Genomic DNA, 24,634 nt, shown 5'->3' on the forward strand with positions numbered 1-24,634 from the left:
TTGTTTCAAGCTCCAGAGTCAGAGTTGGATCAGGAGTTAGAGTCTTAGCCAAGGACACTGCCAGAGAGGAGATGGGGTGAATGGGCACTAAGACTTATGGCCAGGACCCAAAACACACTGTTCTTGCATTACAGCCAGAGGGATATTGACAAGCATGACAAGAACAAGCACATGGGCAAAGACTGAAGACATCAGTGGCTGCTGCATCAACAAAGATCTTGGGTTATTATTAGGCTGCCAGTTGTTAAACTATTTTCTTTCAACTCTAAACCCAATGATCTATGTCCTACATTGTGATGCCAGGGATGGGAATCTGCAAACTACATTTCATATTTTCCAGCTGGATCCTTATTACATTAAACTAATAGAGGACAATAGAGGGAGATTGGAAATCAGGAAGAGGGACAAGGACTTGCTTTCTTTGCTGTTTCTGTCAATGACTCCCCAGTAGCACTCTTCATTGGCAGTAGCAACTAGTTTTCATCTCTAGCTAAATTTGCTCCTTCCAATACCAGCCTCACTACATCCCTTCAGAAGTTTGGGCAGCACCCAGCTCAGAAGTATGGGCCCCAGAACTGCAGCACCACTCTCCATGGTGCTGAGGTCTAGCAACATGCTGGACAAATGTAGATGTATTTTACTGATAATGAAGTTTATTTCTTGACCTCTTCCATCAAGTCTTAATCTTATATTCTAATTGCAAATATATGTATATATGTGTGTGTACTTATCTATCATATTTATGCTAAGTTAGGATAAGTGTCTTACTTTTGACCACATGATATTTTATATTTACACCCAATAATTTTGAACCATAAAAGAACTTGATGTGTTTTCAGAAATTTTCATGGTATAAGACAAAAACATGACAAATAACAGATACAGATTTAGTAAGTGACATCAAAGGAAAGTCCCTTAAATATCATATTCCAAAGAATGAAATAATATAGTTTTTTTTAAATACATAGGTTATTAAGAGAGTGTCTAGAATCACGTTCAACCTGTCTTAATAACATCCATTTACTAACCTATTTTGGAAATCATAATGTTATGTAAGCCAGTATGAAGTAAAATGGAATTACATGTATTTTATTAGGTTTTATATAGACTTTCTAATATAACGGGGATGCATTTTTAACCTAAGAACTAATTTTAACCTAAAAATTAATTTTAACCTAAAAGTTCTAACCTAAGAACTTTTTTTTAACCTAAGAACTAATACAACTAAAATGATACATACAATTAAGCTTCTTGAGGGGTGAAATCACTTTATGAATAGAATTTACTTGTAGTATTATAGACACATAAGTTAAGCTAATGATAAAACATTAGGCTGACAAGAATTAGATGCAAGATTTAAGACAATTAACACTCAGAGATGCTTTCTACTTGAAATGTCTTATGAGTAGGATTTGTGTCTTCTTTATATTCCTCACCACAGCCTTATATGTATAAAAGAAAATAATAATTTCCTCTTTCCCATAGTCTTATGTCCACATTACATTATTAAAGAGACTGGCTTATCATCTAAGGTCTCATCTTGACTCATGGAAGAAGAAATGAAAGTGGGCAAATTATTGAAAATGTGGAAGGGTGGCTTAAGGTAAAAAACAAAATTTTATTTTAGGATAAAGTGAATAATTTGACCCAGTGAAATAAAGTATCAAACATTTCCCCCAGTATACTGGGTGTTATATTCAGAACCAGATAAATTTCTAATAAGCTGATGTGCTAGTTGCTCAGTGGTTTTACCCTTGATGGTTATTATCTTCAGAAGACACATGGATATGGCAGAGATAAATATGGATTCATATACACAGGTAGGGATCAAACACTAGGGTTTATTGAAAACAGTAATTCAGCAACACAATTCTGTCAATAATTATACCCAGCAAAGGCACGGTTATTTTTTGGGAGTCATGAAGAAACACACACACACACACACACACACACACACATTTCTAACCACAAAAAATGTTCTAACATCAAAAGCCTTCAAGCAGAACTGGGCAGTGATTTCCTGATTAATGGGCTGTGTAATGAAAGAGATGTTTGGGCATGACCTATTCAATCTATATAATGTGAGTAGTAGTCATTTAGGTTCCCCTACAGAAGTGTTTTCAGGACAAAAATCTCTTGAGAAGAAAACATATCCTCTATGAGAGACCTAGACTATTGTTTCTGCATTTTATAAAAGCTAACATAGTAATTCATTGTAAAAAAAAAAAAAATTAAGAGGAGTACTAAAATTGTGCTATGCTTTTTTGAACTTTAAAAGATATAAACTTTGATCAAGCTTCATTACAAGAAGACAACAAAAATATACAAAATGAAATCCTTTATTGAATTCAGAATGTTATCTTTTAATTGGGGGTTTATTTGTTTTTCTTTAAAGTAGAGAACATAATTAAATTTTAACTTTCAGAAGATGTAGAAAGAAAGGAGTGTTGACTGACAATGAAAAGTAATCAGAAACACCTAAAACATCTGAAAGGTGAGAAGATTTTTTTTTTTTTATTTAGGCTATATGCCCAGCATGGAATCCAATGTAGGCTTGAACTCATGACCTTAATATCAAGACTTGAGCTGAGAACAAGAGTCAGACACTCAACCAGCTTAGCCACCCAGGCACCCCTAGAGTGACAAGATTTTTCAAAAATAATATTATTTTCCGACAAAACCGATAAGTCTACTTTGACATGTATAGATAATTTTTAAAATCATTTCTCATCAATTATCTTTGCTGCTCCTAAAGTCATGGCTTTCTCACTGCTTCCCATAGCTACCTCTAGGGCACAGGAAACAGACCAAAAAATGGCATTAAAGAATTTATATCAGTAGGAATAATTTTTATTACAAAGTTTTTGTTCTCTTAATGATTTTATTAAAAAATCAAGTCTTTGTCATTAGTTGGTTAAAACTTCTACATTTGGTAAATAAAAACAATTCTAAGGATGCTAGGAGAGAAAGTGACTTTAAATCTATATAATAAATAAAGTGCCATGGCCTAACTTCTGGAGCTACATTATGGATTGAAATGTGTCCTCTCAGAATTCTTAAGTTTAAGTCTGAATTCTGAGTACCTCTGGATGTGACCTTGTTTGAAAATAGGATCATTGTTCATGCAATTAGTTAAAATGAGATTATTAGGGTGGGCTTTCATCCAGTATGACTGGTGTCATAAAATGAACAGAGGGAGAACACCACACAAACACGAAAGTAGCAATGAGGGTCAAGTTTCTACAACCAAAGATTGTCTGCAAACCAGTAAAGCTAGGAGAGAGATCTGTAATAGATTCTCCCCTACCTTTAGAAGGAGCATGTTCCTACTGACACCTTAATCTGTGAGACAATGGATATTTAAGCCACTTAATTTGTGGCACTTTGTTACAGCAATCTTAGAAAACTATACAAGTTGTGTTACTGAGGAGGCCATCTGCCTCTGGTAGGTATAGGCAAAGGGGTTCCTCTTTTGATAACACTGATAAACAAGTTTCATGCCACTCATATACAGTACCCGATGGGATTGAAAACTAAGTGTTTTTGTTTACGATAACATAGTAAGACTTAGTTAGTAAGACTTATGTTAGTAAGACTTAACATAGTAAGACTAAATTCAATATTCCATATCATTGCATTTTATTAAGAACAATAGGAAAATAGGTAAATATAAAAAGCAAAGGCAGAGCATAAATATGAATTGAATTAATAAGATCAAATTAATGAATTCACTTACTGGGAAGAAAACATAGATGTAATGCATAAATGAAACACAGCACATTAATATTTTGGACCTAACATTATATTATAACTAACATTATATTATTAAATATGTGACATTTAGTAGTGATAAAAAATAAAATAAATAGAAATATTATTTATATTCCAAATCTAGCTGAACACCCCACTCTAAAAACAACTCCTTCCTGCTAAATTGTGTTTAGACCCTGGCATCCAAACAATTTAGTAAAAAGGAAATTGAAGGTTTTTATTAATTTTATGTGAATACAGCCTTTTTTTTAAGATTTTATTTATTTATTTGACAGACAGAGATCACAAGTAGGCAGAGAGGCAGGCAGAGAGAGAGGAGGAAGCAGAACAGAGAGCCCGATGTGGGGCTCGATCCCAGGAACCTTGTATCATGACCTGAGCTGAAGGCAGAGGCTTTAACCCACTGAGCCACTCAAGCGCCCCGAATACAGCTTTTAAATGTCTTTTTTAAAGTGGAAAAGGAAAGAAAAATTGAAAAGAAAGGATATAAGACAACATAGCAAATATAGAAAAGGTTTTGCTCTTTTTGCATAAAGATATCAGGCAAACCACATTGCAAAACTAAAATAGTGAAGAGCTTCCTGCACTGTGAGCATATTATATAAGTGCAGAAAGCATCTTTAACCTGCACTGGTGTGGAAAACACTGAAAATCACACTCGGGGATTTTTATTTATGTGTATATCAGTATTGAATCAATGCTGCCATTTTATAATATGATTATGAATACTGTTTAAGTATTCTGTCATTCACTCATCAACAGTAATAAAACAGATTATTAGCCAAATTGGAATTTTCTTGTTTCTTTATTTTTAAAGGACATTTTTAAAAAAGTTTTATTTATTTATTTGAGAGAATGAGAATGAGCGAGAGAGGGAGACCAAGCATAAGCCAGAGCAGAGACACAGAGGGAGAAGTAGTCTCCTCACTGAGCAGGGAGCCAGATGAGGGGCTCGATTCCAAGACCTTGGGACCATGACCTGAGTTGAAGGCAGACGCTTAACTGACTGAGCCATCTAGGTACCCTTATTTTCTTGTTGTTTGTTGTTGTTGTTGTTGTTTTAAGATAGGAAGGAGAAGAAGACCCATTGACATAATAACAGATATTATACACTCATTGATCTACAGTATACTAATTTCAGAAATGTTAAATGTGAAAAAATGTGCACTGTAGAATATGGCAGTAAAAACTATAGAAACTGTAGAAACCATGGCAGTAAAAAAGAAAAGTATCTTTTCATTACAGTTTAAATTTCATTATAGATTAAGAGAAATCAAATAGCAAAAACTTGAAAATCTTCAAGAGCAAGTATTTGGAGAACTATTTTCTTTTTCTTAATTCCCAACACATATATATGGACTTAACTTGTTTTTTGTTTTTTGTTTTTTTTCCTCCAACTTCCCACTATGAGGCAAGAAATAGACTGTGGGAATTTGAAATAAGCAAACAAAATTACATTAAAGAATCAACAGTGAAGTGTTCAGAGTTTTAACACTAAACTGTGTAATGGCCCACTCTAATTCTTTTGTGATGTTGGATCACTTTCCTCATTGAAGGTGGGGCATGAGCACTTCCACCTAGTTTCACTCAGACCTCCAAATTCAAGTCATTTTCTGTTGTAATTAGGGAAGATGTAAGGAAATCAAAGCTAGCCTCAGATGCTCAGAAACTTATCAATATCATTGTTAGTTTCATTCTGGTCTTATCAACCTATTCTAGCCCCAACACATTTTATCCATTCTTTTTGGAAAGAAAAATAAAAAATATTTTCCTAAAATATGTATCTTTATATAAAATGGCCTCATATAACTCAGTTTATATTCTTTAAGAAATATAATTGTATTTACCTACTTTTATTCAAAAACCAATTAAGAGAAATTATTAGCTTATAAAATTTTTAGAAGGCACAAGCCACTGGCCTTAGAGAACTGTCTGCGTGTACTTTATTTCTCATTGTGGATTCACTATGGACAGCAAATATGGTACTCGGTGTCTAGGGCTTCTGCCACCACCAGTCTTGAGGAGCTACCTCTCCCCACTAAGATTAAATTTCAAATAGCGATGGGTTCTTCAGCTTTTTCCCTGCTGAGTTGGAGTTTTTAGTGGGTGCCTCTGATTGAAATACTTAGATTACATGCTTGAAACCTAAATGCAAGGTGGGAGGAGACTGCAGTAAGTTCCTGTCATTGACCTTGGGAAGTGAGGCCACAAATATGGGAAGATATTCAAAATAAAAGAGGCTTCCCCAAATAGCCATGAGCCATGACTTTCTACAGCATAATGAGCCATGTCCTCCATCCAATGACCAGTGTTTTTAGTTGTTGATTCCAAACGTTGCAGATCTCTACTTTCTCGAATATTATGTATGTTTGAACGGCCTTCCAAGTCTGCTTCTATAGATTTGCCTTGTGTCTGTCTTTGCCTTCATTGAGAGATCTTACAAAAGACCATACAGTGGTTATATCAACTGCCTCCCAGATCTGTAGGATTCCTCAAAAACAGTGACTTTAAGGAAACACTGACATGAACCCATGTAAGGAAAAAGCACTCTTCTTAAAGTACTGGGAAAAATGATTCAGAGGTGTTTATTTTATAAGATTACGGGCTATGTAGTCCTATTTTAGAATAGTCTAACTCTAAGAGAAACAACAGAATGAAATTAGATTGATAAAAATGATCAGAAACCATATAAAATGATCATAACTCTTTTGGTAAAACACTCTGTAGAATCTAATGAATGGTAGTCTAATGAATAGTTTATAATTTTTAATCTTGTTTATAATTTTATCATCTGTATTCCCCTTCCTTTAACAAGTATACAGATTTGGCATCACTAAACATCCAAAATATTGAAAAGTTTCTTGCAGAAGATTCTTTATAAGTCAGTACATTCTGGAGGTCTCCAAAGCTAAAGCTATTACATGTCATTACATTGTTAACTTCAAACGGTTCCTGAGCAGTTCTATTATAAAACATAAGTTAAAAGAAAAACAATATTATAGCTTCTAAAATATTAGTTCTATAATTTTAGGATATATTTTAAAAAGCTTTAGTCCTTGTAACTCATAGAAGTCATATGTTTTGAATAGCTACCTAGAAATGGTTTATGCTTTTTGTACTTGTTGACCACTTGCCTTTAGCTAGATATCCTAAAAATACTTCTATTGATTTTGTAAAGTAATTCATCATGATCTGTTGTTCATAAATTTGATTATACAAGGAGCATTAGTCTCAGCAATTGAAGTTTAACATTTTGGCATTTAAATCTGCACAGTTTATAACAGGTTCATTTTGAATGCATTGCTCCCTGAGGAATGTATGGCTTTGCATAGGGATGGATTTATACAGGATCATGGAGTAACTAAAGCCTTTAAACAACTCATTTTCCTTTACTGACTTCTGCATTAAAGGCACTGAGACATTTAAAAGACTCTTTGGCACTTCAGATAATCTTGTAACATCTCTCTGTATTCAAAATTTTAGGGAATCCTTTCCAACAAAATATAGCCAATTATATAGTGACTTTCATTGATTAACATAATGCTTTTCCTGTGATGCTTATCAAGACTATAAAAATGATTTAACTGTGAGGAATTGAGATAAGGGAGTAGTAAAAATATCATTTTACAATTAAAGCAAGCACTGATAAAATCAGTCTTCTGGTTGTTTGCAAGTATCTCAAAATAGATACAGGTACACCACCTTTGCTTACACTCAGGCATACTCCCAATGCATCCATATGCACACACACCACTTACATTAGTTGAAAACTATGTGTAAAATGAAGTAAAACAGTCATGATTACATCTGGTTAAGTTAATATATCAGATAGAAACAATTGTTAGGTAAGCCTGTGACATGCTTTGTAGTTGCTCATACTGTATACAAAACATGTCACAGGCTTACCTAACAATTGTTTCTATCTGATAATTAATATAACACAAACTTATATGTATACATATTACCTATTACTTTTATGCCATCATACCAACCTTCTACTCATTTGGTATATGTATTATGCTATATAGAAATTTTAAAAAGTACATTTTGTTTTTCACTTAGCATTCCAGAAAGTCATGGTACATATTAGCAACTTTATGAACTTGCTAGAACAAATTCTGCCCATTCAATGCTCATATCTGTTTCTTTTTGTCCATCACTTGTTGTAACCTAAAATATATTTTTGCATAAAACATATTTTACAAATTTCCTCAGGCAAACGACTAGAATCCTAGTCATCACAGTACTATAAACAGATTGGTTTTTCTAAGATATACTGTACTAGAAAATATTTAACCAAGAACATTTAATGTCTCAAGTAGATTTTTTAAAAGGTATCAGTGATTCAAGAAGTAATAAGGTGAATAAGCAAATGTTTTGTTTTTATAGCAGCAAAGAAATTGTGGTATTGAGAAAAATCACCAGTAAAATTATAGAAGTTGTAACAGTTGACACAATTAAAGGTACATTTTCATCATTTAACATACTGATCTAGTAAAAAATATTTTTGTAATTTTATTCCTTCCTTTTAATACAATAGAACATTGCATATCATTTATAAGTACCTTAAATATAATACACTTTCAAAAGTAGCAAAGGATGTCTATATCCTGTTAATGGTTAGACTTTTGAAGCTTATTTCTATTTAGATATGATGAAAGGAAATATTTTATTTCTCTTAATATATTGATCTATTTGAATGCATTCTGTGCTGTGAATCATATGGGTTAAAGTAGTCATTTTCTTATTCAGTTGTTTCTGGCAATCATTTCTCATAAAAACTCAAAGATATATATTTCACATGAATGAATATTGCTGGTTTAATAATCCTGGTAGTTATGTAAAATCTAATGATTCAGTCTGCATTAAAACAAGGAAACCAAAAGTTCAGGTGCACAGGAAGCAGTCTTTGCTGTCTTACTTGACTGTTGTTTTATTTCTCTGAGCCACTAAATGATTACCATTCTTACAGCATTCTCTATTTCATTACTCAAGTCCTGTTCTTGGTCTTCCTTTTCCAGTAACTGGATAACAGAGAACACTATGCTGGGAAAAATAGCACTGCTCTCAGTCTAAATACTCTATTGAACTGTGTGGCTGGTAGAATATTTTGAAGAAGCACAAGCTATAATAAATCATGGCATCTACCAATGACAGTTTCAAATGAACACGTTTATTGGGCCAGACAAGTACATCACTAAGAGTGTTATTTACCTCAGGTGCTGACATATAGTGCCAGATGTTGGATTTAAACCCTGACTCAGTGATTGCAGTTGAAAACGGCCTTGGCATTTTAAAAAGCATCTGTTATAAACAGTGAACTGAGCAAAACACAAAACGCAGAGCTTAATGCAAGCAGTAGCGAATGAGAGTTAAGAGTGTTTACCTGGACAAATTCAGTAAGCATTGAGCGCTGAGAGTCCGAGTACTGATCATGCTTCTGTTAAAATGTGAGAGGTCACTTTTCTAAATGCTGTACATGAAAGTAAACTGTAAATTGTGTGAACGACTTCTGACATAGCATTAAAATGCTAATATTTTATGAATTTGTCACAGGTTTGCATGTATTAGATATTAGATACTCTAAGTACCAATGTTGGACTCAGCTGCAGAAACTTACAAATTAGAGTAGTGCTCATAAAAGACACACATGTGAGGAACTTTTTAATATGGTAAAATGTATATTTTTCAAAATTATATATAAAGTTCTAGAAATAACACAGAAAGCATACTACTAATTCTTTACATTAGCAACTAAATAGACATTAAATGTCAAAAATATTGCAAGAGGGGCGCCTGGGTGGCTCAGTGGGTTAAAGCCTCTGCCTTCAGCTCGGGTCATGATCCCAGGGTCCTGGGATCGAGCCCCACATCAGGCTCTTGCTCATCAGGGAGCCTGCTTCCTCCACTCTCTCTCTCTGCCTGCTGCTCTGCCTGCTTGTGATGTCTGTCAAATAAATAAATAAAATCTTTAAATATATATATACATTTTGCAAGAGCTATGTTTTTAGAAAATATATAATATCAATTAAATCATTAAGCTTTACCTAAATTGATTTAGTATTTTGATACATCTTCATTATAATTATTTGACCTTTAAGTTAAATTTTTATTTGTGAAAGTTTTATTAAAATTATTAAAATATTTTTTATTATTTACATTTATTATACTTTTTACTTTGATGAAAATGTATTCAAATTTTGTACAACTTGAATAAACTTCTATTTTATTTTGTAATTCTTTAATTCATTACTTAGAATAGGATTTACAGGAAAATTTTATTAATACAAACTAATAACAGCTTTGGTCCAATGGAAAACAATAAAAAAAAATTTAGTAGATTAAATATAACATAAGATGTATTTCTTTATTTTATTGTACATTCAGACATTAAAGCCCATCCACAGAATGGTTTGCTATTTGTGGTAAAAAATAAGTAAGTCATCTTAATTACTTTTAATAATAGAAAACTCATTTATTTAAATACATTTTGGTTTTTTTTCAATATAAACAAATATTTTTAGGGTGGTAGGGTAAAAGTGTTATTATTTCACAGTTTTTTACTTTGATTTATTAATTTTGATTATGTACAAGCTCCATGAGCCTCTGTGTGCTTTTCCAGAGAAATTTTAAGAGGGTCTGATCTGCACAGACTATTCACTTATAAAATATAGCAAAATCCATTTCATCATCATGGGTGAAAATAAATTAACTTGCTCTTCATATGTTCATTAAAAAACTTATGCTTCATTCCTTTAGTGGTGAAAAATAGAGATTTAAGTGATGGCAAGTTATTACTCCAATTTAAATAATAGTATTACAATTTACTTTGGGGAACCACTCCTCCTCTCAAGACCATAGCTGGTGAGGAATACCTGGGTGGCTCAGTCAATTAAACATCTGACTTCAGCTCAGGTCATGAACTCAGAGTCCTGGATTGAGCCCTGATTTGGGCTCCCTGCTCGGCTGAGAGTCTGCTTCCCTCTCTTCCTCTACTCTTCCCTCTGCCCTTTCCCCTTCCCCTGCTCATGCCCTTTCTCTCTCTCTCAAATAAATAAATAAGAGAAAAAAAAAAAAAAAAAAACAAAAACAAAAAACAAGCCGATTAAATGGATGTGTGCTCATAAATGGCTGGTTACCACACTGTATTTCCTTGCTTTGGAGATTGATTCAAGGGTGCCCAAGTGATCCAATCAGAATCAAAGAGATGCAATGAAGTTCGATTAGGACTTTGAGAGAGTGGCTGTCCTTTCCTTCCAGGTGTGACAATAGAACTGGGGTTAGTGACAACAGCTACTAGAAATACCACAAAGAATATAAAAGAGCAGTCAACAGAAAAAAAAAATGCAGACATAAGAGAGAAACTGAGTCCTTTTGGTATTAATACCTCTTGTGATGTTGAGTCTGAAGTTGATTCTATCCCTGTGTTTGTCAGTCATCTTAGACCATATATTGTTTTGTTTTTTCATGTCTGTATGAGGTTTTCCAAACAGTCCCAATTAATACAATCTCTCACGTTTCTCCAATCACTTACTCACACATTCCTCCCCCCAGGCATGCTAGTGACTTGTCCAAATGGATGTTTGGGTAAAGGTCATTGCTGATGCTCAGCAGAATCACATAGGTCTGGATCCCTCTCTCTCTTTCTAAGTTGACCATCCATATTTGTAGGAAGGACTGGACCTCAGTGTAAGGGCCTATTTAGCCAGAGCAATTCCATCTGGTTAAACAATGACTTTGTTGTTTATACAGTAAAACTTAAAATACCCCTGCCCCGCCTTCCCCCAGGGGACTTACTTAAAACAAGCCCCAGAAACCAATTCCAGGTAACAAAGCCCAAATACAAGGGTGGGTCAGGCCAGGTGGAGGTATTCAATCAGTGGGGGTGCATACTGTCTCCCTAGCTACCAAGGAGTATGGGCCCCGCCCTTTGGGTTCCTTTTGGGTGCCAATTCTGACCAAGGTGATAGGCTAGTTCAAATATCTACTATAGGGTAAATTGTAATTCACTTGATCACTTATGTGTGACCTAGCATGACTATGCAGCTTTCTCTGTGTTACAATCTCATTGGCCACCTGTGCGTGGCCAGGCCCAACCACATGGCCTTTGCCCTTAAAAGCTAGTCTGTAAGGCAGAGAGAGGTTGCCTCTTTGCAAGAGACGGTCCTGGCCGGTCAGTTTGATTCTCGATGCTTGGCGCGAAATAAAGCTTTGCTTGACCTTCGCTTTGTATCAGTCTTGTTCCTTTGACCATGGACCCAATACTCAGAAAGTAAGAATATAAATCTTGGCTTGATGCCCTGGCCCTATGGTTTTCCAGCAACCGCATCTCCAAGTAAAGGTGCAAATCAGCCTACGATGCAGAGAAGGTCAATGAAAAGCTCAATTTCAGCATTGGATGCAAGGTATAGTTTTTTGTACCTCTTTATTTATGATTCTTTTTCCATTAATACATTCCAGGTTTCTTATCAATCAACATTTGTGGTTTGATATTATTACATTATTAGGATGTGTTAAATTAGTAGTGAACATGCAAATATGATGTTGACTTTATGAAGCTTAGTCAATAAATAAAGCATATTTTATCTATTTTTTTAATATAGATTTTATTTATTTATTTGACAGATCGAGAGATCACAAGTAGGCAGAGAGGCAGGCAGGGGGTGGGTAGCAGGCTCCCTGCTGAGCAGAGAGCCTGATGTGGGGCTCTATCTCAGGACCCTGATCATGACCTGAGCCAAAGGCAGAGGCTTAACCCACTGAGCCACTGAGGCAACCCAATATATTTTACTTATCATATCAATAAAGTCTATTATAAATAATTAATAAAATAAATAATTCAAGAGAATGATGAGTGATAAGAAAAGTAATCAAAAATAACTGAAGGGTCCCATAGAAAACTTGGGGGGTATCTTTGGGTTAACACTGAATTAAGCTTTATCTGGTCAAAAATCATTAGCCATAACACACACACACACAAATCAGTGATGGTTCCAAGTATTCCAGGCAGGAGAAATAGTGCCCAAATTCTGAAGTTGAAGTAAACTTGGCATGCTGGAAGAGGGGATAGAACATGGCTCAAACTGTGGATGAGGGGAGTGACATATGAGGGATTTAGAAAAAATGACTGAGCACAAATACTTTTTTTCATTGCCTTTCAATTTCCACATGGGCCAATTTTGTCAGGAAGTAGCCTGGAGCAGGAAAGGATGAAGGGCATTCTGAACTGAACCTACAATAATAATATTTCTTATCAATGGATCAAAAAGAAAGCACTACTTGGCAGTCACAGGTTTCCCAAATAATAATATATATGTTTGGTTTCATGAGCTTGTAAAAATGTTACAGGACGGGGGATGCTCACATAAGAAAGACCATAGTACCCATGGTACCCACTTATTGATGATGGAAGCAAATGTTTTGTGGCAAGCCCTCCATTTATGAAGTTTCTTTTCTGCCCAAGACAGTGTAATACAACACTTTCCAAAGCTATATAGCATGCCAAGGAACAAAGAAGTGTAAGAAAAATGCATCAACCAGGACAAAGGACAGTCAGAATACTGGACTAGAGCAGGGCACAGATGTTAAGCAACATTCAGCATCCACCTGCTGAAACAGATAATCTATAAAGATGCTACAGAGGTTTATTTCTTTTTCCCACGAAATCTAAATGGGTGTTCCCGATAGGTAGGAACTTCTCCACGTGCTTCCCCAAGCAGTGATTCCAGCACCCTGAACTCCTCTCACCTTTTTCTACCATCTTTTCATCTGCGCTTATCCACATCAAGCCAGCCGGGAAAGAACCAGGTTTGTTGGTGGGAAGATTCTCTATGGCAGGCCTATGGGCATCTCCCAGATCCACCCATTACAGACAGAGGCTGGGAATGATTTCACTCTCTTTCTGGAAAGAGAAGGTAGTGAACTTAGGGAGAACAAATTGCAGTCTACCACCATGTAGTTTTTGGTCATCAGATATCCTTAAAAAAGACGCAGAATGGAAGATTTGCTGCTGACTCACTCCTCTGAAGTTCAAATTGACCAACTCAGGTCGGCTAAAATTGCCTCCTCAGTCTTGCAGCTACTAAATCCTGCCCCATGAAGCCCAAGTGCCTCACATCTGCCAAGAATTTGAACACCCAGAAATTCTGGAAATAAAAATGCCTATATCTGACCTTTTCTGATCTAACGTGTAAATTCTTTAGGCTACTTACTCCCTGCAGAACAGTCTTCTCAGATGGCTTTCACACTCCAGTGTTTTAATAAAAGCTTTGTGGCTTCTTTCCACTCATAGATCTCATTTTTCTGTCCATTTCTGTCTGTGGCTCCACTGGCACTGGCTGTTTAGGAGCCTAAGGCCAAAAGCATTTAGAGTTTAAGTCTGTGTACTTTCTGAACATGTACTTCTTTTATTAGTAGTAAGATTCTGATATTGCTTCCAAGTTCCGCATGCTAGTAATATACCTATAATTTTTCTTAGCTATCATTGTCAAACCTGCCTTCTTTTTTTTTTTTTTTTTTTTTAATATTTTATTTATTTATTTGACAGAGAGAGAGGTCACAAGCAGGCAGAGAGGCAGGCAGAGAGAGAGGGAGAAACAGGCTCGCCACTGAGCAGAGAGCCCGATGCGGGGCTCGATCCCAGGACCCTGAGATCATGACCTGAGCCGAAGGCAGAGGCTTAAACCACTGAGCCACCCAGGCGCCCCGACCTGCCTTCTTTTTTAAACCACATCTTATGGACTCTCATTTTAACAGCTGCTAACCTAAGACTACCTGTGATATTGCTTTGGGATAGGCACTCTGTTAATTTGATTTTTGTCAAAGAGCTGTCTTAATAGTCTTTTCTTTTTCAAGTTCTCCTTCAACATTACCTCACTGTTTGGTATTTTAAAACACTTTTTTTCCCCCAAGATGTTCTGCTAAAAATCTTGGGATACCTTTCATGTCCTTCTCATTTATTTCAGTAAACTAGCCAATTATTTTTTGAACTCGTCTCTCCTGCCTAACACCTTCTTAAAATAAATACAAAATGAAAAGTAACCTTATTACTCTTTCCTAAACCACTTCCCTAAGATCTAAAGGACCAGTGTCTGTTTTCTCTCTGCCCTAACATGAAGCAATGTCCCATATTTTAAGAATTTATTATAAACATAGCTACACTCTTGGAATAAATTTTCATATTAGATGTATAACTTATAGCTAAAAAAGTAATCATAAAAAATAAATAAATAAAACCGCAGTGGTTCATTCATATACAGTTCAAATGGGAATTCTTTTTTTTTTTAAGATTTTATTTATTTATTCATGAGAGACAGAGCAGGAGGCAGACGCAGAGGGAAAAGCAGGCTCCCCGTGGAGCGGGGAGCCCTATGTGCGACTCGATCCCAGGACCCTAGAATCATGACCTGAACTGAAGGCAGAAACATAATGACTCAGCTACCCAGGTGGCCCCATATGGGATTCTTGAGGATTCTCAGGAATCCAGGTCCTGCTGTTTTGTGTCAGTGCTATCTTAAGCCCCAGGTAGATACATAACATATCGGAAATAGAGTAAAAGAGGGGACAGATAACCCTGCTAAGTAATTAGGCGTGGACATAGGTATCTATTAAATAACTTGGAAAGTCTGGTTGTTTCTGAGTCCAAAAAGTACAGATAGGTTTTAGTGACCATGTGCTACATATTGATTAAATGGGAATCATACACTAAGAGGTACATAAAAATAGTCCTACATGCTCTAAAAGAGTAAAGCAACATTCCAGAGCAAGCTGTTATTAGAGATGTACTGCATCTACACAGAGTAGATGTACTTGAATTTAAAATACTAGTTATAGAGATTGAGGAGGAGTCTAGAACAATGACTTTGCTTCATGTTTGGAGAAGTCCAGAAGTCTAGAAGTGGCATGAGATGAACAGGAAGATTTTGCTCAAACTAACTGTAATGCAAAATGTATACTGATCTTTTTTTTGGTTACTATCAACTAAGCCTACATTTGTCTTCTTAAAGTTCTAGGTTAAAGAACCAGCATTACCATTATTGAAGCAATCATTATAGTAAGAACATAAAGAATAGTTACATCTTGTCTACTGTTTTCAAGATTCTTCGGCCTGTTTTTCCTTTAAAATTCTTGAAGGTGGTTTATTTTTATCTGGGTGAGCAGCACATATTCCAATTATATTTAATGACATAGGGTATAAGAAAGGCAAATATAGGGCTCTGCACCTGGCAGAGGATTTTGCTCACAAAAGCCCCATAAACTGTGAAAGCATTAACATTTCATTCAATGTATTTCAAATGTAAAAATGCAGGAAGGTTCAGGCTCAGGCAGCAAAATTCTGAAGAAGCTGAAAGTGGTCAAGTGGTCAGGCTTGTGTTAGAAATACAATGTGAGAGTAAGACAGGGGAAGTTACCATATAAAAAGGCTTTTAAGTAATGAGGAAAAAATATTTCAGATAGCACTCAATATCACGTTGTTCTCACATTACATAATCAAGGAGGGTTTTTCTATTAGCTGCGTCAGAACTTCAGTTAGACTCACAATGGTATACTGACAAGTCGAACCACTCAAACTCCATGTTTATCTGGATATGTACAGAGGGAAATGTAAGCGAGATGTTAGAGTTCTGAAAGGATCACTTTTAAGGAGAAGGTTGAGCAACTTAGTGACTCAGAAGAACAAAGCTTCTTAAACATCAGCTAGGACAGCCTACCTGCCACCATGAGGTAGGAGACAGATGAAGTATAGAGACAGATGGATTAGAAGCAGCACGAGGGAAAAAGCATGGGGTACCAGATCAGACCCAAAATAAGAAGGTCAAGTATGCAACACCCTTATTTAATGGAGCCACAGTAGGACTTGCTTCTTTTTGGTGATGCCACATTTTCTACTCTCACTTTTTCTGAGTCACAGAGATCACAAAAGTTCACTTCTTTTGCTTCCTTATTAAGAAATAACTACCTTCTCCAACTGCAGAATATATTTTAACATTATTTTTGAATCAGCAAATAGATGTCAAATATTAATAAGCATATTGCCTAAAAAAGTGAACTAATGGGCTTCTTTAAATCAGTATATTTTAAATCTCTGAAAACCGTTGAATACTGTAAATATGATTATGCCAAGGATCATGCCCATTAATCAACACTGGTGTGTAACCTCAAGTAAGAAAGACAAAATTATAGTAGAACAGGAATATTAAAAATGATTATGTGTCTTTCTTGAAGTGGAAAGAAGTTCTCATTAGATATTCATAGTATTCTAGTGTCTATTGACAATATTACTTGCTTTTGCAGAAAACTTCAGAAATAGACATGTTTTATTTTCTTAGCGATAGTAAAACATCCACTGAGAATGTAATAGTTGGCTTGCTCTCTCCAAGTGGTTCCGTCTCAACACAGTTTAGTGTCACAAGAATGTAACAGTGATGTGTCTCTCTCTAAAGCACAGTTGGCTTCTTCCTTATCTCTATAATCAATTCCTTTACATTTCTTAAGTTTCTCACTCTAAGATGATCAAGGGTAAACTGATATTAAGTGCTTCTTGGCAACAATTGTATCACTTTCCCTGACCTTCAAATTACATATAACACTTATCTTGGACAAAGGTATCTGGTTGCTCAATGTTGTGGACAGCAATATTCATCTGGCATTGTTAATATGATCAGCAGTGAAATAAAAAGTTAACTGAGCTTACATTTTTTATAACCCCGGGAGAAGTTTTAAAACCTTATTAGGAGCTTTTAGATAGTTGATGATAGAAAATCTGTGCCCCAGCACAAATGATATGGCAGGTCAAACAAAACATCCCATTGAAAAGTCTATGCTAACTGTACAATATTTTTATTGTATTTGGAATTCATGTAGCAAAAGGTAAATAAATTGGAACCATAAGACATAGTGACAAAGATTTGAAAAGCTCAAGTCAAAATGTGTTATGTATAAAATACAGTCTGAATGATTTGAGTACTTTCTATTAATGGTATTTATTCAACAATACTGATATTTTCCAGCCAAGATATAATTGGCATTGTCCCAAGTACAGATAGATCGATAAAATGGCCAACGTCCTTTGAAAATCCTTAGAATAAGCTTGTGGTGTCTCTGAGGCAAGATCACTTAGTTTCAGAAAATAGCAGTCAAGGAAGAAATAGCCTATTTTTTTTTAATTTTATTTGTTTATTTGACAGACAGAGATCACAAGTAGGCAGAGAAGCAGGCAGAGAGAGAGGAAGAAGCAGGGTCCCTGCTGAGCAGAGAGCCCGATGTGGGGCTGGATCCCAGGACCCTGGGATCAAGACCTGAGCCTAAGGCAGAGGCTTTAACCCACTGAGCCACCCAGGCGCCCCCAAAATAGCCTAATTTACAAAACAAAACAATAAACTCAATATATGGAGATGCAGATTTAGACTTATTGCATTTCTTATAAGATACAAACAATACTTTTTTTTTTTAATTGAGAATGTGGTAGATGATAATTTGTAGTTAAATATACCCTAAAGAAGACCAGTAATATTTCTATACAAGAATATGGGTGATTAAAATGGCAATCATCCATTCTAAATATTAAGTTGCATCTAGGGATTATGGTAATTATTGTTTCTTTTACCAAAGTTAATCTTATTATATGAATTTACAAAATCTGTTTAGTAAATTTTAACTTCTTATATATTGAAATGACTGCTTGTATTTTTGGATTCATGGTTATACTACAGAGTGATTTTTTTTTACATGCTTTTAAAAATGAAACTAAAAATGAAAAAAAATTAAGCACAACATATGAAAGTAATCTAGAGAAAGTTCAAAGAATAAAATTCCAGTTTTACTTTCTTCAAATACATTAGTTTTTAAGATTATGTCACAAACCTATTTCAGAAAATATGCTATTATTTTTAAACAGTAATATTTCAATATCTACTAACACATTTGTAGAATTTAAAATTATTATGCATACATGGAAATATGTAAAGTAATTAGAAATACTCAAAAACTAGCATATTCTTTAAAAATTGTACTTTTTTTTTAAGATTTTATTTATTAATTTGACAGAAAGAGACAGCAAAGGAGGGAACATAAGCAGGGACAGTGGGAAAGAGAGAAACAGGCTTCCCACTGAGCAGGGAGCCCCATGCAGGACTCCATCCCAGGACCCTGGGATCATGACCCAAGCTGAAGGCAGACACTTAATGACTGAGCCATCCGGGTACCCCTATGTTTTAATTCTTATGTGTAGTTTTTTCCTTCAGATTTTTCTGAGAAGAAATTTCTTAATACTTCTTTTTTGCATAATTTTTGGTGACACACTTTTTCTTCTCTGTAATAGCAAACTTTGCTATAGGAGTGAAAATCAGCACTAATTAGTTTCACAACTACAGGCGGAGAATTTTCCTCAAGGAATCCATTTCCAATAGAGGGAAATATGTTTAGTACCTGGCAGAAATAAATAAATTCACAGAAATAAAATATTTAATGGCCATCTACTGTAAGACATTGAATGAACTGTAACTTATTAAAGTATAAAATGTCAAGTACATATTGTTTACCTATAAAATATAAAAATTATAGAAGTATAAAATATATAAATAAAAAATTATATTTCTTCTTGTAGAGTTTTGTCATGTCATTTAAAATAATTGTAGATTTTCCTCCCAATAGGTTTGTGAATACTGCCTATTAAATGCAAAAACTATTAAAAATTAAAGACAACTATCATATGTCAATTAAGTTTTATCAACCCAAAGGTGATTCTGTATTTTTTCCCCAAAATTTCTCTTTTTTGTTTTTTTTTTATTTATTTGACAGAGAGAAATCACAAGTAGGCAGAGAGGCAGGCAGAGAGAGAGAGGAGGAAGCAGGCTCCCTGCGGAGCAGAGAGCCCGATGTGGGGCTTGATCCCAGGACTCTGGGATCATGACCTGAGCCGAAGGCAGAGGCTTTAACACACTGAGCCACCCAGATCCCCCCCAAAGTTTCTCTTTAATAATGTTTGAGTCTCCTTGTTAAAATGGATATTTTCTTGTACACACACAACATATCAAAATTAACATATCATAATTATCCCTTGTAAAATGTACTATGCAAAGTTAACAGGTTTTTTTTCAGGATTTTATACATGGAGACCTTTGATTTGGGCAATAAAAATTCATTAAAAAACTTCTCATACAATACTACATTTTGGTTCTGTGAAGGTATGTTGAGAGTTTTTGATTATAGTATGAATAAGATACAAGGGGAGAGAAAATATTTTCATGTGCTATCTTTTCCATGTTGTATTTAGTGGGTCCATCTCACAGGTGGTTTCACACTTACACCCTCGGATATTACATACCTTCATATATATTACACCAGAAGCACTTTATTATCAGTGTGAACTCTGAACAAATATCTAAACACCATTCATCTGAAAGCAGTTCTATATTACCTTTTATTTACTAATGTTGTCTAATTAAGAAAGATATATTCATGGTAAATACAAATAAGAAATAGTACAGAAAATATGTAACACTAAAGAATTTTTATAAAGATTTTGGATTCAGTTTTATGAAGTAGTTACATAGATAAGACAATGTTATATATAATATTATATTCATGTTAGTTTATCTTATTTTGAATCAAAAATAGCTTCCCTTAGTAATAAAGTTAAAATTGCTTTCCAACAGTTTATGATAACTATTCAGTAATTTTCACCTGTGGTTGGGCATTTTATTTCTTTCAAAATTTTACACAACAAACAACATTACAATGAATATATTGGTATATCAATCTGTGTCCACATTTTTTTTTTGTTCACATTTCTTTGAGTTTGGTAGGATTAGTTTCTCCAGAGGGTAATGTCTAAATTAATTTGTTTAAATAATTTGAAAGATCTTGTGTCTTGCCAAATCACTTCCCAGAAACTTATAACAATTTACTTTCACAGTAGTTTGTGAGAGTTTATAAAATCTTTATCAGAATTGGATATTTTTATTAAAAATACAAAATTCATGCTAAGAATTTTATTTCTGACATGAGGATGTTACAACTAATGTGAAATGACAGTATGTTACATCTATATTATATTATATATTTATCTATATCAAACCCATTATTTCAGATTCCATAGCCACAATTTGTGGATTTTCCTATTTGTTAAAATGTATTTGTAATTTCCAATCAATACACCCTGGTGGTTTTCCTGGTTATTCAGGAAAATTTGATTTTCCCAATGTGCATGTACCCAGTTAAGGTTTCATAGGGTGACACTCTGTCTTCTTCTTCTTCTTCTCCTTTTTTCTTTTTAATTTTTAAAATTTTTTATTTAATTCAATTAGCCAAGATCTAGTACATCATTAGTTTCAGATGTAAGAGTCAATAATTTATCAGTTGCACATAACACCCATTATGCATCACATTACACCCCTCCTTAATGCCCATCGCCCAATTACCCCATCCCCCCACCCACTTCCCCTCCCAGAACCCTCAATTTGTTTCCTATAGTAAACAGTCTCTCATGGTTTTTATTCCTCTCTGATGACTTCCCATTCAATTTCCCCTCCCTTCTCCTATGAATCTCTGCACTGTTTCTTAATATTTCACATATCAATGACATGCTGTCAAGTGTCAATTCTCATTTCAGCTTTCATGATGTAAACCAGAGTCTTTTTTGCAGTATATTTAGTACCACGTTTTTCACATTTTGTGCTTTTTGTTGGTGATTTTGCTATTTAAAATAGCCCCAACATGATGTGGTAGCGTTGTCCACTGCACTTAAACACAAGAAGGCTGTGATGTGCCTTACAGAGAAAATGCCTGTGTTAGAACAATTTAGTTCAGGCAGGAGTTGTAGTGCTGTTGGCTAGGAATTCAATGTTAATGAATCAGCAAAATATTTTAAATAATGTGTTTAAAAAGAAACACATGGGGTGCCTGGGTGGCTCAGTTGGTTAAGCAGCTGCCTTTGACTCAGGTCATTCATCAGGGTCTTAGGATTGAGCACCATGTTGGGTTACCTGCTCAGCAGGGAGTCTGCTTCTCCCTCTCTGTGTGCTCTTTGTCTCCAAATAAATAATTTGAAAAAAAAGAGAGAAAAAAAGAAACTCACATAAAACAAGATTACGTTTTGTCCAGCTCATAAAAATATTGTGACCAAAGATCATGACAGCCTAACCCTGTATTTCCTCTAGCAGCAATAGTCCAATATTTACAAATTCAGTGTTCATGGGGGACTTTATAGAACACGAAATGATTACAAGTAATGAGAATTGACTACATCTATCTATTCATATATAAACCCAGTTTTCAAAAGTAAAGGAGTTACTACTCAGAGACTTACAAAGAAGAGAAATCTGAAAACCAGAATGGTAAGCATATAATGAAGCTTTATCTACCATGGATTTATTAGAAACAAAGAGTGTGTAGTTTAGCAGGGGTTATGGTAGCAGGTGAGATCTTGGGCTCTATGTGACACAAGGATATAAATAAGACTCCTGGATAAAAGTAGAACTCTATTTTGCACAGAAAAGAGTGGTTAGAATAACTTATATACTAGCAAGTACAGAGGATAGAGAAATGTGTCTCTTGCAAACTTGTTTTAAAATTACATACTACTATTATTATTATAGCTGTCTTAGACTGGGCTACTACAACAAAAATACTATACACTGGGTGGATTTGATTAACATTTATTTCTTTCTGTTCTTGAACCTGGGAAGTCTAAGATCAAGGTACTGGCAGGTATGGTGTCTGATGAGAGACTTCTTCCTGCTTTGCTGTGTCCTTATATGACTACAAAAGCAAGGGAGATATTTGTGCTCTTTCATAAGGGAACTAATTCCATTCATGAGGGCTTCATGACCTAATCACCTCACTTCCAAATACTATCATATGGGAGATCAAATGTTAGTATAAATTTTAGGGGAGACCAACCTTCAATCGATAGAAGGCTTATAACAATTTATTAATTTGGAAATACCATAAATTAGGGTTGAATTTCAAATTCTCTTTGCCTTTACTGATGGTGTAACTCAAGCCTAGACATTTATGTTGATATGTCCCCAATAAGGTAACTCTCCTGGAGCATCTGGTGGTGTCAAGACAAAACCACTTTGGTGAGAGACACCCACAATAAAGGCTTCAAAACATTTCCATAAGCAAAGCCACATAAACATAAACTTTAATTTTCAACATATTAAGAAGAACTTATAGCAACAATTCACTATGAATAATAATAAACATAATTAGTGGAAGTATATTCAGGATGACTTTTATAACAAACGATTTATGTGTAGATTTATAAATAAGTATTAAAGGAGAAATTTAAAGTATGACCAGGTACAACCACAGTTTAAAAATAAAAAGTAAAATCCTTAAAAAGTATAGGATGGAAGTTGAAAATGCAATGATCAGAATAATATTCAGTAGATGAGTTCAATAGAAATTATGTACAATGAAAGAATTATTATTGAACTGTAAAATAGATTTGAAGAAATTCTCTGGAGAAAAAGAAATGGAAAATATAAAACAGAAGTTGAGAAACATGGAAGTTAGAAACATATGTTCTATCATGTATCTGTAAGAATTCTAAAATAGGAAAGAAAACATTTATAAATAAAGATGCTTAAAAGGCAATATTTCAAATGAAAATTATTTTGAATATTTCAGAATTTGTAAAAGGCATGGATTTTCAGATGTGTAAGCACAGAAAGTCCAAACATGATTGAAACAAAACAGTTACAAATGTCTTCATACCAAAACTATATCCCTATACTTATTAATAATATGGTAAAACACAAAGAAAAAGGAAGATTCTTAAAAGCCACCAGAAATAAAATATATTACAATTAAGAGGCAATAAATATACTGTAAGATAGAGTTCATGAGTATGAATACGAGTCAGAAGATTATGAAACAAAAAATATATAGGAGTACAGCAAGTTTTACATTATAATAACGTAAATAAAGGGCAAACATAAGTCAAACAAAAAGTGATGGAGCCTAATTAGTATCAAACACAATAGAAATTACTGCACAAGAACAATTTATCAGTAGCACATAGTTATTCAAAATAAATTTTGAATCTAATTATAGGATCTGGAAAGATATTTTTAAAAAATGAATGTAAAACATTAACTTAGAAAAATTGACAAAATCACTACATCTTTGCAATATTTCAACACACTTGCTCAGTCAGCTATGTATTAAGCAAACAGTATCTATCAGTAAGAATACAGATTATTCAGGAAATCAAAATTAACAACTTAATATAATGTATAAGGATAAAACTTTGTACTCAAGCAATTAAGCTTCTAAAATTATAAGTAGTTTACGTAATGAGTAGTTTACGTAATCTGCAAGCAGGATATAAAATTGGAGACAAGAGTTCAGCCTACCTGCTGTTATGATCCCTGTATACAGTAGGTACTGAGCCTGAAATTCCAGTTGTAGCCTCTAAAAGTTGGAAGTTCCCCTACAAAGCTGTAGCAGGTACAACAAGAAATTAATTATGAATAGCATCTACTTCATGTTTCTTTCTTCCCAAATAAAATATTACCTGAGTGTCTAGTTGGCAGAGCCTAACTACATTCCTGTGCCTTAGCTAAAATTCCTTTTCAGAGGCAGGCTTCTACCAGAAGGCAATTCTTTCTGGATGTTTGGTGTTTCTACAGGGTTCTAGCATCCTGAGCAACAAAATTGGCATGCCATAATTGTAGAAAATCTCTCTCCTCCCACTTCACCCCTAGAACCATTTGCTCTTCAAATGTTATAGCTATTAAACCTGGAGCCATATTCTCTTTTATGGTAAAGCCATTTGATTCCATTCAAAAGGTATGAAATTTCTCATCTCTCCTGGTGCCAAATGCTCACATTCTGGAACACAGACAACTTAATT

Source organism: Meles meles, chromosome 4 (assembly GCF_922984935.1).
Source record: "Meles meles chromosome 4, mMelMel3.1 paternal haplotype, whole genome shotgun sequence".
Taxonomy (NCBI): domain Eukaryota; kingdom Metazoa; phylum Chordata; class Mammalia; order Carnivora; family Mustelidae; genus Meles; species Meles meles.